Genomic DNA, 15,145 nt, shown 5'->3' with positions numbered 1-15,145 from the left:
ACGCTCACAAAACCCAATGGAGCGCTACCCTGGGAGCGGATCAAATGCCTCCAACCCATGCCACTTGAACCAAAGCTACCCGGATCCACTTTCCTTCAAAATTCAAATTGGAAAAGCCCACTCCAAGCTTTGAAGACCAAAATAAAAAGTGTATAAATAAGAGTTAATTTGATTTGTAAAGGACCTTTAGCTCATTTTAGTTTTCTCACTTTTAATTTTAATTTGTTTTTTGGGAATTGGGATTAGATCTAGTTTGCTTTCTGTTTTCATTTTCTTGCTTTTGAAACTTCTACTTTCTGTATTGGGATTTTGGATTGAGATTGAAGAACTCCATTTCATTTCTTGATCTGAAATTCATCTTTGCTTTTCCTCTACATAGTTCTGAGAATTGAGGAATTGGATCTGAATTTCCTTTGCTGCTTTCATTTTCATTTCTTCTGCAAGTTCTTTTCTGTTTGATCAAGGAAGTGATTGAGATTTAGATCTGCTTTCTAATCTCATTGCTCTTCTTCGATCTTTAGTTTCTCTTTTAGAATTTCATAATTGAGTTAAGTTCTCTTGCTGTTTGTTTTTTCAAGCAATTTTCCATTTATGTTTTACTACTGAGCTGAATCTCTTCATCTCATAGTCTCTGATTTACTTTAACTTGCATTTTCTTGTTTAATTCTGAATTCCAGCACCCAAATCCCTTTAATTCTTCAAGCAATTTACATTTCTCAGCAATTTAGATTCAACACTTTACATTTCTTGCACTTTAAGTTTCTGCAATTTACTTTTCTTGCAATTTAAGTTTCAGCTCTTTTACTTTCTTGCACTTTAAGTTTCTGCAATTTATCTCTTCTGCACTTTATTTTTCTGTCCAATTTACCTTCTGCACCTTTATTTACTTGCAATTTAGCTTCTGTTAATCAAAATTCACTCAAATCATCAAATATTTGCTTAACTAAATTCATCACCTAACTAAAATTGCTCAATCAATCAATCCCTGTGGGATCGACCTCACTCTTGTGAGTTATTACTACTTGATGTGACCCGATACACTTGCCGGTGAGTCTATGTGGAATCATTTTTCCCTCATCAGTGATTAGTCTAATTAAGCTACCAGTTGGTGAATCGAGTGAAATTGACTTGGCAAAATATAGATTGCATGGAATTTAAATTGCTGAATGTAAATTGCTTGAAACGTAAAGGCCAAGAAAGTAAAAGAGCTGAATGTAAATGACAACAGAATGTAAATTGCATTAAATGTAAATGGGGATTTCGGTGCAGGGAAATTAAAGAGAGTGATAGGCAAAATTGTGATTTACTCTTTTCATAACTCGAACAATTCTTAGCAATGGCTCCAAAAACTTGATAGGCACACTACTATGGTTCACTTACATTCTTCACAACTTCACACAACTAACCAGCAAGTGCACTGGGTCGTCCAGGTAATAAACCTTACGTGAGTAAGGGTCGATCCCACGGAGATTGTTGGTATGAAGCAAGCTATGGTCATCTTGTAAATCTCAGTTAGGCAGATTCTAATGGTTATGATGGTTTTCGAATATAAAATAAATAAAGCATAAAATAGAGATAGAGATACTTATGTAAATCATTGGTGGGAATTTCTGATAAGTGTATGGAGATGCTTTGTTCCTGTTGAATCTCTGCTTTCCTACCACCTTCCTTCAATCCTTCATACTCCTTTCCATGGCAAGCTGTATGTAAGGCATCACCGTTGTCAATGGCTACTTCCCATCCTCTCAGTGAAAATGGTCCAAATGCTCTGTCACAGCACGACTAATCATCTGTCGGTTCTTGATCATGCCGGAATAGAATCTATTGATTGTTTTGCGTCTATCACTACGCCCAACAATCGCGAGTTTGAAGCTCGTCACAGTCATTCAATCATTGAATCCTACTTGGAATACCACAGACAAGGTTTAGACTTTCTGGATTCTCAAGAGTGGCCGCCAAAGGGTTCTAGCTTATACCACGAAGATTCTGATCAAGGAATCCAAGAGATACACGCTCGGCCTAAGATAGAACGGAAGTGGTTGTCAAGCACGCGTTCATAGAGACGGATGATGATAAGTGTCTGATGCGGCGGAAATTGGTGAATTAAAAATTATTAAAATGTGTACGTTGCAAGTATAGTTCTTAACTCACCAGAAATTCACTTATCAATTTAGAAAGGTGTCACAGAAATTTAAATTTTAAATACTGGGAGTATGAATCCCAGGTCGTCTCCCAACGAGTTACAGAAAAGTGTGCTATTTTATTAATCAGATGTTTTCAAAACGGTTTGAGTTGAGTAAACAGGAAATAAAATTGGAGAATTTGAATAATGTAAATAAAAGCCTTGACTGGGAGTTGATTAGTTGGAAGTTCTGCTGTTGTTGGATTACTCTCTAGATTAATTGATAATAAAAGGTTATCCTGTTTAGTTATCTCTTACTGGGTAAGGGAAAGTCAAACAAGTTGGGATGCTATGGCCATTCACAAGTTGCAACCCACTTAATTAAAAGGGATTGGTGTTAGTGACTAGAGGGCAAGCCAACAATAACCCAATTACAATCTTTCTTTCAAGCCTTCCAACTGAATCAGTTCCTTTCAATCAACTCCCCATCAAGTTAGGGAACTACTCGCTCATTGTGAATGTAAAATTCATAACATATGAAAAGGAATTAAAGAAAGACATTGTAAATAAAATCAAAATAATCAAATAAAAATAAAAGTAATCCTTGTATTAAATAAATCCTAATAATATTCCAATGGTAAAATTAACAAAGCAAAGGACATGGAAGAGTAAAGCCAAGTAAAGAAAAGGAACTAGAATGACGAAGTCTTGATGAGGTAATAACTCTTCTCAATATCCCAATACAAAAAGTGATAGAAAAATAAAATCCTAAAAACTATCAATGTGTAGAGAGAAAAAACCTAGAGGAGGAGTAAAAACTAGATCTAAAACTAGAACTGTGTAGAATGAATGTTGTCTCTGGTTTCTGCATGTTCTCTGGCTCTAGTCTGCTGTTCTGGACCGAGAACTGGGTCAAAATAGGGCCCAAAATCGCTCCCAACGGAATCTACAGATTCTGCAGATTGCGTCATCCATGCGGACGTGTCATTCGCGTTTTCCCCTGCCACGCGTTCGCGTCGACCACGCCTTCGCGTCACTTGTGCTTTTCTATTCCGCGCAGTCGCGTTGCTATGCGGCTGCGTCACTGCAATTTTTCCTCTTTCGCGCGAACGCGTGAGCCATGCGGCCGCGTCACTTCTCGCTGATTACCTCCTCAATTTCTTGTGTTCCTTCCATTTTTGCTAGCTTCCTTTCTAATCTCCAACTCATCCATGCCCTATAAAGCCTGAAACACTTAACACACAGATCACGGCATCAAATGGGATAAAGGAGAACTAAAATACATAATTAAAATGTCTCTAGGAAGCAGTTTTCAATCATGTAATAATTTCAGGAAGGAAATATAAATGCATGCTAAATTAATGAATAAGTGGGTAAGGATCATGATAAAACCACACAATTAAACACAATATAAACCATAAAATAGTGGTTTATCAGTGTCACAGATCATCACATCCATCAGGTTATAGTGCATCGAATATCTTAGAACAAGAATAAGTTGAATTGAATGGAAAATAGTAGTAATTGCATTAATACTCGAGGAACAGCAGAACTCCACACCCTTAATCTATGGTGTGTAGAAACTCCACAGTTGAAAATACATAAGTGATGGTCCAGGCATGGACGAATGGCCAGCCTCCACAAATGGTATATGAATTCGAAAATAGGAAAAAAGGACCCGGTCAAAGACACTCAATACAATAGTAAAAAGTTCTATTTATACTAAACTAGTTACTAGGATTTACAGAAATAAGTCTTAGTGCAGAAATCCACTTCCGGGGCCCACTTTGGTGTGTGCTTGGGCTGAGCTTGAGCTTTACACGTGCAGAGACTTCTCTTGGGGTTAAACACCAAGTTGTAACGTGTTTTTGGCATTTAACTCTGGTTTGTGACGTGTTTCTGGCGTTTTACTCCAGAATGCAGTATGGAACTGGCGTTGAACGCCAGTTTGCATCGTCTAAATTCGAATAAAGTGTGGACTATTATATATTGCTTGAAAGCCCAAGATGTTTACTTTCCAACTCATATAAGAGCATGACATTTGGAGTTTTGTAGCTCCAGAAAATCCATTTCGAGTGCAGGAAGATCAGAATTCAACAGCATCAGCAGTCCTTTGTCAGCCTTCTATCAGATTTTTGCTCAGGTCCCTCAATTTCAGCCAGAAAATACCTGAATTCACAGAAAAACACACAAACTCATAGTAAAGTCCAGAAATGTGAATTTTGCATAAAAACTAATAAAACATCCCTAAAAGTAGCTAGATCCTACTAAAAACTACCTAAAAACAATGCCAAAAAGCGTATAAATTATCCGCTCATCACAACACCAAACTTAAATTGTTGCTTGTCCCCAAGAAACTGAAAATCAAATAGGATAAAAAGAAGAGAATATACTATAAATTCCAAAATATCAATGAAGCTTAGTTCTAATTAGATGAGCGGGACTAGTAGCTTTTTGCTTCTGAACAGTTTTGACATCTCACTTTATCTTTTGAAGTTTAGAATGATTGGCATCTATAGGAACTTAGAGTTCAGATAGTGTTATTGATTCTCCTAGTTAAGTATGTTGGTTCTTGAACACAGCTACTTTTATGAGTCTTAGCCGTGGCCCTAAGCACTTTGTTTTCCAGTATTACCACCGGATACATAAATGCCACAGACACATGATTGGGTGAACCTTTTCAGATTGTGACTCAGCTTTGCTAAAGTCCCCAGTTAGAGGTGTCCAGAGCTCTTAAGCACACTCTTTTTGCTTTGGATCACAACTTTAACCACTCAGTCTCAAGCTTTTCACTTGGACCTGCATGCGACAAGCACATGTTTAGGGACAGCTTGATCTAGCTGCTTAGGCCTGGATTTTATTTCCTTGGGCCCTCTTATTCATTAATTCTCAAAGCCTTTTTACCCTTGCCTTTTGGTTTTAAGGGTTATTGGCTTTTTCTGCTTGCTTTTTCTTTTTCTTTTATTTTTATTTTTTTCTGCCACTTTTTTTCGCAAGCTTTTGTTCTTCACTGCTTTTTCTTGCTTCAAGAATCAATATTTTTTTTATTTTTCAGATCATCAATAACATTTCTCTTTTTCATCATTCTTTCAAGAGCCAACAATTTTAACATTCATAAACAACAAGATAAAAAATATGCACTGTTCAAGCATTCATTCAAAAAAAAAGTATTGTCACCACATCAATATAATTAAACTAAATTCAAGGATGAATTAAAAACTCATGTACTTCTTGTTCTTTTGTATTAAAAACATTTTTCATTTAAGAAAGGTGAAGGATTCATGGAATTATTCATAGCCTTAAGTGATAGTTACTAAATACTAATGATCATGTAATAAAGACACAAACATAGACAAACATGAAGCTCATAAACCGAAAAACAGAGATAAGAACAAGGAAGTTAAGGAATGAGTCCACCTTAGTGATGGTGGCGCCTTCTCCTTGAAGGACCAATGGTGTTCTTGAGCTCCTCTATGTCTCTTCCTTGCCTTTGTTGCTCCTCCCTCATAGCTCTTTGATCTTCTCTAATCTCATTGAGAATGATGGAGTGCTCTTGGTGTTCCACCCTTAATTGGGTCATGTCATGACTCAATCCTTCTAGAAAAGTGTTGAGTTGTTCCCAATAGTTGTGTTGGAGGAAAATGTATCCCCTGAGGTATCTCAGGGATTTCTTGATGAGGGAATTCCTCATGCTCTTGTTGAGATCCATGAGTGGGCTCTCTTGATGTGCAGTCAAATGCTCTACTACTGAGCTATGAACCCTTGAGATGAATCTCTCCATCTTTCATGACTCGGAGGTGGAAGCTTTTGTCTTCCCTTTCCTCTTTCTAGAGGTTTCTCTGGTCTTAGGTGCCATAGATGGTTATGGAAAAACAAAAAAGCTATGCTTTTACCACACCAAACTTAGAATGTTGCTCGCCCTCGAGCAAAGAAAAGAAAAGAATAGAAGAAGAAGAAGAAGAAGATTTGGAGGAGAGGGAGAGGGTAGTAGGTTCGGTCATTTAGGGTGGGTTTGGGTGGGAAAGAGATTTTGAATTTGAAGGTAGGTGGGGTTTATGGGGAAGAGTGGATGGATGTGAGTGGTGAAGAGTTGATGGGGAAGAGAGATTGAGGTAATTGGTGAAGGGTGTATGGGGAAGAGTGTTATTGGTGAAGAAGAGAGAAGGTGAGTTGAGGTAGGTGGGGATCCTGTGGGGTCCACAGATCCTGAGGTGATCATGTGGGGTCCACAAATCCTGAGGTGTCAAGGATTTACCATTCCTGTACCAATTAGGCATGTAAAACACCCTCTGCATGCAATCCTGGCATTTAACGCCATACTTAAGCCTGTTTCTGGCGTTAAACGCCCAGATGTAGCATGTTTCTGGCGTTAAACGCCAGCCTGATGCTTGTTGCTGGCGTTAAACACCAGCTTTCCTCAGGGTGCAATCCTGGTGTTTAAACACCAGACTGCTGCTTATTTCTGGCGTTCAACGCCAGATTCATGCTCTGTTCTGGCGTTGAATGGCAGCCAGATACTCCTTACTGGCGTTTAAACGCCAATAGGCTCTTCCTCCAGGGTGTGCTGTTTCTTCTGTTGTTTTTTATTTTATTTTTAATTTTAGAAATTGTTTTGTGACTCCACATGATCATGAACCTAATAAAACATAAAAGAACAATAGAAAATATAGATAAATAAAAATTGGGTTGCATCCCATTAAGCGCTTCTTTAATGTCAATAGCTTGACAGTGAGCTCTCATGGAGCTTCACAGATCATCAGAGCATTGTTGGGACCTCCCAACACCAAACTTAGAGTTTAAATGTGGGGGTTCAACACCAAACTTAGAGTTTGGTTGTGGCCTCCCAACATCAAACTTAGAGTTTGACTGTGGGGGCTTTGTTTGACTCTGTATTGAGAGAAGCTTTTTATGCTTCCTCTCCATGTTTACAGAAGGATAACCTTGAGCTTTAAACACAAGGTAGTCCCCATTCAATTGAAGGACTAGTTCACCTCTGTCAACATCAATCACAACTCCTGCTGTGGCTAGGAAGGATCTTCCAAGGATGATGCATTCATCATCCTCCTTCCCAGTGTCTAGGATTATGAAATCAGCAGGGATGTAAAGGCCTTTAACCTTCACTAACACGTCCTCTACCAATCCATAAGCTTGTTTTATTGACTTGTCTGCCATCTCTAATGAGACTCTTGCAGCTTGTACCTCATAGATCCCCAGCTTCTCCATTACAGAGATTGGCATAAGATTTATACCTGACCCCAGGTCACACAGAGCCTTCTCAAAGGTCATGGTGCCTAAAAGTGAATTTTAACTAAAAACTAATAAAAACATAATAAAAACTAACTAAAACATACTAAAAATAATGCCAAAAAGTGTATAAATTATCCGCTCATCAGGTATTAAGAATTTACCAGGATCTTGTTTCTTTTGAGGTAGAGTTTGCTGAACCCATGTATCTAGTTCACTAATGAGTAAGGGAGGTTCACCTTTCCAAATCTCATTACCAAACAACTTGGCATTCAGCTTCATGATGGCTCCTAGATATTGAGCAACTTGCTCTTCAGTTACATCTTCATCCTCTTCAGAGGAAGAATAGTTCTCAGAGCTCATGAATGGAAAAAGGATGTTCAATGGAATCTCTATGGTCTCTAAGTGAGCCTCAGATTCCTTAGGTTCCTCAGTTTGGAACTCCTTTTTGTTCAAAGGACGTCCCAGGAGGTCTTCCTCACTGGGATTCACGTCTTTCTCCTCCTCTGTGCATTCGGCCATATTGATTATAACAATGGCCTTGCACTCTCTTTTTGGATTCTCTTCTGTATTGCTTGGGAGAGTACTAGGAGGAGTTTCAGTGATTTTCTTACTCAGCTGGCCCACTTGTGCCGCTAAATTTCTAATAGAGGACCTTGTTTCACTCATGAAACTTAAAGTAGCCTTAGACAGATCAGAGACTATGTTTGCTAAGCTAGAGGGACTCTGCTCAGAATTCTCTCTCTGTTGCTGAGAAGATGATGGAAAAGGCTTGCTATTGCTAAGCCTGTTTCTTCCACCATTATTAAAGCCTTGTTGAGGCTTTTGTTGATCCTTTCATGAGAAATTTGAATGATTTCTCCATGAGGAATTATAGGTGTTTCCATAAGGTTCACCCATGGAATTTACCTCTGCCATTTCAGGGTTATCAGGATCATAAGCTACTTCTTCAGAAGATGCCTCTTTAGTACTTTGGATGCATTTTGCCATCCATTCAGACTTTGAGAAATCATGTTGACTTGCTGAGTCAAAATTTTGTTCTGAGCCAATATGGCATTCAGAGCATCAATTTCAAGAACTCCCTTCCTCTGAGGCATCCCATTACTCACAGGATTCCTCTCAGAAGTGTACATGAATTGGTTGTTTGCAACCATTTCAATAAGTTCTTGAGCTTCTGCAGGTGTTTTCTTTAGGTGAATGGATCCACCTGCAGAATGGTCCACTGACATCTTAGAGAACTCAGATACACCATAATAGAATATATCCAGAATGATTCACTCTGAAAGCATGTCAGAAGGACATTTTTTGGTCATCTGCTTGTATCTTTCCCAAGCTTCATAGAGGGATTCACCATCTTTTTGCTTGAAGGTCTGAACATCCACTCTAAGCTTGCTCAGCTTTTGAGGAAGAAAGAACTTGGCCAAGAAGGCCGTGACCAGCTTATCCCAAGAGTCCAGGCTATCTTTAGGTTGTGAGTCCAACCATGTTCTAGCTCTGTCTCTTACAGCAAAAGGGAAAAGCATGAGCCTGTAGACTTCATGACTGAAACAGACAGAGAATTCTAAGCAGAGCCACTCTGACTTAGCAAGCATGGTCTCTGATCTAATCAAAACCACTCAAAGTTTCATGACTGAAACAAGGTCCTCCATTAGAAACTTGGAGGCACAAGTGGGTCAGCTGAGTAAGAAAGTTACTGAACTCCCTCCTAGTACTCTTCCAAGCAATACAGAAGAGAATCCAAAAGGAGAGTGTAAGGCCATCAACATGGCCAAATTTAGAGAGGAGAAAGAGGCAGTGAGTGCCACTGAGGAAGACCTCAATGGACGTCCACTGGCCTCCAATGAGTCCCCTAATGAGGAACCGTGGGAATCTGAGGCTCACACTGAGACCATAGAGATTCTATTGGATTTACTTCTGCCATTCATGAGCTCTGATGAGTATTCTTCCTCAGAAAAGGACGAAGATGTCACGGAAGAGCAAGTTGCTAAGTACCTTGGAGCAATCATGAAGTTAAATGACAAGTTATTTGGTAATGAGACTTGGGAGGATGAACCCCCTTTGCTCACCAAAGAACTGGATGACTTGACTAGGCAGAGATTACCTCAAAAGAGATAGGACCCTGGGAAGTTCTCAATACCTTGTACCATAGGCACCATGACCTTTGAGAAGGCTCTGTGTGACCTAGGGTCAAGCATAAACCTCATGCCTCTCTCTGTAATGGAGAAGCTAAATTCTTTGAGGTGCAAGCTGCAAGAATCTTACTAGAGATGGCAGACAATTCAAGAAAACAAGCTTGTGGACTTTTAGAGGATGTTCTGGTAAAGGTTGAAGACCATTACATCCCTGCTGATTTCATAGTCCTAGAGATTGGGAAGTGCATGGATGAATCCATCATCCTTGCAGACCCTTCCTAGCCACAGCAAAGGCTGTGATTGATGTTGACAGAGGAGAATTGATCATTCAAGTGAATGAAGAATCCTTTGTGTTTAAGGCTCAAGGATATCCCTCTGTTACCATGGAGAGAAAGCATGAAGAGCTTCTCTCAAAACAGAGTCAAACAGAGCCCCCACAGTCAAACTCTAAGTTTGGTGTTGGGAGGCCACAACCAACTTCTAAGTTTGGTGTTGAACCCCCACATTCAAACTCAAAGTTTGGTGTTGGGAGGTCCCAACATTGCTCTAAACATCTGTGAGGCTCCATGAGAGCACACTGTCAAGCTACTGACGTTAAAGAAGCACTTGTTAGGAGGCAACTCAATGTTATATTTATCTATTTTCCTTTGTTATTTTATGTTTTTTTTATAGGTTGATGATCATGGGAAGTCACAAAATCAATTGAAAATGCAAAAATAGAATGAAAAACAGAAAGAAAAATAGCACACCCTGGAGGAAAACTTGCTGGCGTTTAAACGCCAGTGAAAACAACAAAATGGGTGTTTAACGCCCAGTCTGGCACCATTCTGGGCGTTTAACGCCAGAAAAGGGCACCAGACTGGCGTTTAACGCCAGGAATGGGCATGAAGCTGGCGTTAAACGCCAGAAATGGGCACAAGCTCGGCGTTTAATGCCAGGATTGGTAAAAAGAGCATTTTTGCTCGCCACTTGGTGTAGGGATGAATTATCCTTGACACCTCAGGATCTGTGGACCCCACAGGATCCCCACCTACCCCACCACTCTCTCTCTTCTTCACCCATTCACCAATCACCTCAACACCTCTTTCCCAAAAACCCTTCACCTATCAAATCCCACCATTCTCTTCACCACTCACATCCATCCTTCATAAAACACCACCTACCTCATCATTCAAATTCAAACCACTTTCCCTCCCAAACCCACCCATAATGGCCGAACCATACACCCCCTCTCCACTCCTATATAAACCCATCTTCACTCCTTCATTTTCACACAACCTACACACTACTTCTCCCCCTTGGTCGAAAAACAAAGCCACCTCCATCTCCTCTATTTTCTTCTTCTTCTACTCTATTCTTTCTTCTTTTGCTCGAGGACGAGCAAACCTTCTAAGTTTGGTGTGGTAAAAGCATTGCTTTTTGTTTTTCCATAACCATTTATGGCACCTAAGGCTGGAGAAACCTCTAGAAAGAGGAAAGGGAAGGCAAAAGCTTCCACCTCTGAGTCATGAGAGATGGAGAGATTCATCTCAAGGGTGTATCAAGACCACTTCTATGAAGTTGTGGCCATGAAGAAGGTGATCTCCGAGGTCCCTTTCAAACTCAAAAAGAGTGAATATCCGGAGATCTGACATGAGATTCAAAGAAGAGGTTGGGAAGTTCTTACCAACCCCATTCAACAAGTCGGAATCTTAATGGTTCAAGAGTTCTATGCCAATGCATGGATCACCAAGAACCATGATCAAAGTGTGAACCCGGACCCAAAGAATTGGTTTACAATGGTTCGGGGGAAATGCTTAGATTTTAGTCCGGAAAATGTAAGGTTGGCATTCAACTTGCCCATGATGCAAGGAGATGAACACCCTTACACTAGAAAGGTCAACTTTGATCAAAGGTTGGACCAAGTCCTCATAGACATTTGTGAAGAGGGCGCTTGATGAGCGGATAATTTATACGCTTTTTGGCATTGTTTTTAGTATATTTTTAGTATGATTTAGTTAGTTTTTAGTATATTTTTATTAGTTTTTAGTTAAAATTCACTTTTCTGGACTTTACTATGAGTTTGTGTGTTTTTCTGTTGGATTCTGACCTCCCTGCAGTCGAAGTGGATTTTCTGGAGCTACAGAAGCCCAATTTGCGCGCTCTCAACGGCATTGGAAAGTAGACATCCTGGGCTTTCCAGCAATGTATAATAGTCCATACTTTGCCCGAGATTTGATGGCCCAAACCGGCGTGGCAAATCAGCCTCAGAATTTCCAGCGTTTAACGCTGGAACTGGCATAAAACTTGGAGTTAAACGCCCAAACTGGCATGAAAGCTGGCGTTTAACTCCAGAAAAGATCTCTACACATGAAAGCTTCAATGCTCAGCCCAAGCACACACCAAGTGGGCCCGGAAGTGGATTTTTCTGTCATTTACTCATTTCTGTAAAACCTTAGGTTACTAGTTTACTATTAATAGGATCTCTTGACATTGTATCTGTACCTCATGACACTTTACACGTTTCTTTGTGTACTTCTTACAGCATGAGTCTCTAAACCCCATGGTTGGGGGTGAGGAGCTCTGCTGTGTCTTGATGGATTAATGCAATTACTACTGTTTCTTATTCAATCATGCTTGCTTCCATTCTAAGATATCACTTGTTCTTAACCCGGATGAATGTGATGATCCGTGACACTCATCATATTCTCAACTATGAACGTGTGCCTGACAACCACCTCCGTTCTACCTTAGATTGAGTAGATATCTCTTGGATTCCTTAATCAGAATCTTCGTGGTATAAGCTAGAACTGATGGCGGCATTCAAGAGAATCCGGAAGGTCTAAACCTTGTCTGTGGTATTCTGAGTAGGATTCAATGATTGAATGACTGTGACGAGCTTCAAACTCCTGAAGGCGGGGCGTTAGTGACAGACGCAAAAGAATCAATGGATTCTATTCCGGCCTGATTGAGAACCGACAGATGGATAGCCGTGCCGTGACAGGGTGCGTTGAACATTTCCACTGAGAGGATGGGAGGTAGCCACTGACAACGGTGAAACCCTACATACAGCTTGCCATGGAAGGAGCCTTGCGTGTTTGATGAAGAGGACAGTAGGAAAGCAGAGATTCAGAAGATGGAGCATCTCCAAAACTTCAACCTATTCTCCATTACTGCATAACAAGTACTTATTTCATGTTCTTTTGCTTTTCACAATCAATCCTGATAATTTCTGATATCCTGACTAAGATTTACAAGATAACCATAGCTTGCTTCAAGCCGACAATCTCCGTGGGATCGACCCTTACTCACGTAAGGTATTACTTGGACGACCCAGTGCACTTGCTGGTTAGTTGTGCGGGATTGCAAAAGTGTGATTGCAATTTCGTGCACCAAGTTTTTGGCGCCGTTGCCGGGGATTGTTCGAGTTTGGACAACTGACGGCTTATCTTGTTGCTTAGATTAGGACTGTTTTGTTTTTATTGGTTTAAAGTCTTTTAGTTGAGTCTAGCTTCATATTTTAAGTTTGGTGTCAATTGCATGCTTTTGCTTTTCTTTTAATTTTCGATTTTGCATGTCCTTAGTCCCTTTTTGATCCGTAAAAATTTTAAGTTTGGTGTCCTCTTTGTGTTTTTCCCTTAAAAATTTTCGAAAATTAGTGTTTGATTTTCTAAAAATTTTAAGTTTGGTGTCATTTTGTTGTTTTTCTCTTTCCTCTTTTCAAAAATCAAATCTTTTTCAAAAAAAAAAAATTTTCAATCATATCTTTCTAATTGCTAATCTCAAAATCTTTTTGATTAACTAATTGATCCAGTTTTTAATTTGCTTTGATCTTATTTTCTTTTAATTTTCGAATTTTTATTTTATTTTCCTTTTGTTTTATTTTATTTTATTTTTTCGGTTAATTCAGAAAAAAAAAAGTTTTTCTACTTGCAATCCATATCATTCCCTTTATCCATCATGGACCTAAGTGAGATTGATCAGTCCAGAAGGACTCTAGGGTCATATGCTAACCCCATTACAGCTGCATATGGGAGTAGCATCTGTACACCTCCCATCAAAGCAAGCAGCTTTGAGCTAAACCCTCAACTCATTATCATAGTGCAGCAAAATTGCCAGTATTCCGGTCTCCCTCAGGAAGAGCCTACTGAGTTTCTGGCACAGTTCTTACAAATTGCTGACACAGTACATGATAAAGAGGTGGATCAGGATGTCTACAGACTATTACTGTTTCCATTTGCTGTAAAAGATCAAGCTAAAAGGTGGTTGAATAACCAACCTACAGCAAGCATAAAGACATGGAAACAGTTATCAGACAAATTCCTGAATCATTTTTACCCTTCAAAGAGGATGACACAGATAAGGCTGGACATCCAAGGCTTTAAACAAGAGGATAATGAATTCCTTTATAATGCCTGGGAGAGGTATAGAGGTATGCTAAGAAAATGCCCCTCTGAAATGTTTTCAGAGTGGGTACAGTTAGACATCTTCTACTATGGGCTTACAGAAAAAGCTCAGATGTCTTTAGACCACTCAGCTGGTGGATCTATACACATGAGGAAGACAATTGAAGAGGCTCAAGAGCTTATAGACACTGTTGCTAGAAACCAATACTTATACTCTAGCAATGAGTTCTCTCCAAAAGAGGAAGTCATGGCAGTAGTCACTGATCCTAATCCTCAAGAACAGATGATTGAGCTTAATCAACAATTGCTCCTGATGACAGAGCAGTTAGCAGAATTTAAAGAGATACTCCATGAAACTAAAGTTGCTAACAAGAACATAGAACTGCAGTTGAATCAAGCAAAACAGCAGATATCTAATCAGACAACGGGAGAGTGTCAAGCAGTTCAACTAAGGAGTGGGAAGACATTAAACAACACCACTCAAAAGAGCAAAAAGTCAAACAAGGAACAATTGACAGAGGATAACCAAACCACTGTTCAAAATCCCTCTGAGGACAGTAAGAGCCCAGAGAGGAATGCTAGTGGCGTTCAAACGCCAGAAAGGGAGGGAAAGCTGGCGTTAAACGCCCATTCCCTGCCCAGTTCTGGCGTTCAAACGCCAGAAAAGGGAGAGAAGTTGGCGTTTAACGCCCAATCTTCACCCATTCCTGGCGTTCAGACGCCAAGGGAAGATCAGACACCTGAGAGTGCTGACAGTAATCCCTCTAACAAGGCTTCTTCAACCACTTCTGTAAGGAATAAACCTGCAGCATCTAAGGTTGAAGACTATAAAGCCAAGATGCTTTATCCTCAAAAACTCCGCCAAGCGGAATAGGATAAGCAATTTGCCCGCTTTGCAGACTATCTAAGGACTCTTGAAATAAAGATTCCGTTTGCAGAGGCACTTGAGCAAATACCTTCTTATGCTAAGTTCATGAAAGAGATCTTAAGTCATAAGAAGGATTTGAGAGAAATTGAAAAAGTGTTTCTCACTGAAGAATGCAGTGCAGTCATTCTGAAAAGCTTACCAGAAAAGCTTCAAGATCCTGGAAGCTTTATGATACCATGCACATTAGAAGGCGCTTGCACCAAGACAGCCCTGTGTGATCTTGGAGCAAGCATCAATCTAATACCTGCATCCACTATCAGAAAGCTTGGGTTGGCTGGAGAAGTCAAACCAACCAGGATATGCCTCAAACTTGCTGATGGCTCCATTAAACATC

At 39.9% G+C, this 15,145-nt stretch overlaps 1 non-coding gene across 1 annotated transcript; it reads left to right on the top strand.

Moving 5' to 3' along the window:
- The first annotated feature begins 8,649 nt into the window (after positions 1–8,649).
- Positions 8,650–8,757, top strand: LOC130970892 (small nucleolar RNA R71). The gene has a single exon (XR_009082138.1). It is a non-coding gene; the product is annotated as a small nucleolar RNA R71 (small nucleolar RNA).
- The last annotated feature ends 6,388 nt before the right edge of the window (positions 8,758–15,145 follow it).

This window comes from Arachis stenosperma, chromosome 3, assembly GCF_014773155.1.
Source record: "Arachis stenosperma cultivar V10309 chromosome 3, arast.V10309.gnm1.PFL2, whole genome shotgun sequence".
Classification (NCBI taxonomy): Eukaryota; Viridiplantae; Streptophyta; class Magnoliopsida; order Fabales; family Fabaceae; genus Arachis; species Arachis stenosperma.
This window is presented reverse-complemented; position numbering and strand designations above follow the sequence as displayed.